At 41.3% G+C, this 2,342-nt stretch overlaps 1 protein-coding gene across 1 annotated transcript in view; it reads right to left on the bottom strand.

Annotated features, from left to right (window-relative positions):
- Positions 1 to 1,711, bottom strand: part of LOC311081179 (uncharacterized protein) — a 4,967-nt gene extending 3,256 nt beyond the window's left edge. The window contains exon 1 of the mRNA XM_084111583.1: positions 1,553 to 1,711. The gene's annotated coding sequence lies outside the window, so the exon portion shown is untranslated. The remainder of the gene's footprint in view (positions 1 to 1,552) is intronic.
- Positions 1,712 to 2,342: the final 631 nt, after the last annotated feature.

Here is a 2,342-nt window from a genome sequence, read left to right as displayed (position 1 = left end):
ACACATTCATTCAAATGAGATAGAGCCTGGTTTGTCCTAAAGTCCTGTATGTATAACCGGGCATAATTCGGGAGCCAAGCTGAGTTAAGGCTTGAGATTCTGGGCATGGAGAGGTCCCAGAGGGACCCTATATTCCCCAGAGTCTTGAGCTCCTGGGACCGTCCCGCTCCGAGATACCGCCACTTCCTGTCCAGCTTTGACCGGGCAAAACTTGGGGCTCAAGCCGAGATGGGGCTCTGGACTAAGGGCATGGAGGGGTCACCCAGTGGGCCGCCTATGCCGGGAGTATTGAGCCCTAACTCAGCTTTCTTCCCGAGGTATGGTCACTTCCTGTGGAACTTTGATTGGGCATAACTCCAGAATCAAGCCGACCTAAGGCTGCATACTCCCGGTGTGACCTAAGAGTCCCCAGAAACCCCAGAGTCTGGAGCCCCAACTCGGCTTCCTTCCCGAGATACACCCGGTTAAACTTCCACCTTTGACCAGGCATAACTTGGGAGCTAAGCCAGCTTAAGGCTCCAGACTCCCGGTGTGGGGGGCCCACTAGGAGCCCCTCCTAAGCCCAGAATTTGGAGCCCCAACTCGGCTTGGCTCCCGAGATACACCCGGCCTAACTTCCAGCTTGACTCCAGCTACAACTCCAGTCAAGCCAACTTAAAGCTCCAGACCACCGGCCACTAACACCTACCCATCCCACCTAGGGCTTTAATCAAACATTAGCAAAAGGATTTTTTTTAATTCTTCCCTGTCACTGAATAAATATATTGATGTTTTACTTCTTCAAAATCAATAAAAAAAATTATATTTTGTGAATCAAAGATGATGTGGGCTTATTTGGAACACATGCGGGCTTAAATGGTGCCAAAGTACCAATTAAGCCCATGCCAGACTTCTGACTTTATTCCTAAATTATCTTAATTTTATATTCTAAAATGTACATCAACTAATTAATACATATTTAAATGAGAGATTGATCTTGCATTTTAACAAATTATTTTTCTTATAAACTATGTCAATATCTATGAAAAAACCCTAGATTTAGATTTTGGTGGGCTTAATGGGTACACTTACCCTATGTGATATTACATCAACTACAGATAACATGTTAATGAGATAAAATCAACATGTTATTCTCAGTAAGACAGGGAAAGGTACATTGTTGATTTAAACTCATATAACTCATATAAACTCATAATGAACATTTAGCAAGCTGGTTTAACTGTGGCACTGCTCTGCGAACTGAGCAGTTTGTACCACTTAGCACCTGTATGTTGTAAGGTGCCTCATTTTTCCGCACCGAGGGAAAAGACCTAGCCCTCACAAATATGTGTGATGGGCTCCTATTAACTGTCGATTAAAGACATGTTAAGTGTTAAATAAAATCTAACATAGACATGTTAAGTGTTAAATAAAATCTAACATAGACATGTTAAGTGTTAAATACAATCTAACATAGTACACAGTCAACAACTCAATATCACAGCTAAATTTACCCCTAACGTTAGTTGCTACAAGCTAGCAGAAACTGAGGTAAATTAGCGTCCATTCATACCTTCAATGTCGTGGATAAAACCTTCGATCCAGTTACTATATCCCTTAATTAACACAGCCCGGGGGATGTTGCAGTCGGTACTGGCCCACTGCTCCACATTTTGTATAGTTAATTCGGGCAGACAGGAAAGATTGGTGGTCCACACTGGAGTTTCCATTGCTGGTGCTGCGTCGGAATTAAACTTCCGGGTTTGTGTACCCCTCAACGGCGTTCGAGTTCTCAAAATGGCCGCCAGGTGAATAAAGCGAATTGAAAGTATTTTTCTGATTTGTTCGATCTGTTTTGAAAAATGTCTTCCGTTGCTATGGCCGGGTATTACTGTCAGTCATCTCAATCTCGTGAATGATTCACACACACACAAAAAATAATTTAGCAGATTAAAGACGAGCTTCATCATCTTCATTTTCTGGTGCAATCGGCTGACAGTCTTCCTTCATCAGATGTGTCGTCTATGCAGCGGCTCAACTGGAATGTAGCAAATTTATGTTGTAATGTACAATTGATAATTAAACAAGATGATTGACTTTAATAAACAGATGCATATTTAAGCATCAAGAACTGAAAAACATAAACACTGTCGGCTACACTGAGATTCGATCTCAGATTGTTTGGAGCTCCGAGAGGCTATTGTTAATGCATTGACCACAGAGCTATCGTCTGAATAGCCTAGGTCTACTATTTTACAAAAAAAAAAGTGTTTTTACAAGACCTTGTGCTGTTTATTTATTTATTATTATTATTATTATTATTATTATTATTATGCAGATGTTAATTCAGCCATTCTGTTGGA

Source organism: Abramis brama (assembly GCF_963993115.1).
Source record: "Abramis brama genome assembly, chromosome: 4".
Taxonomy (NCBI): Eukaryota; Metazoa; Chordata; class Actinopteri; order Cypriniformes; family Leuciscidae; genus Abramis; species Abramis brama.
Note: the sequence above shows the minus strand (reverse complement) of the source record. Positions and strands in the feature narration are given on the sequence as shown.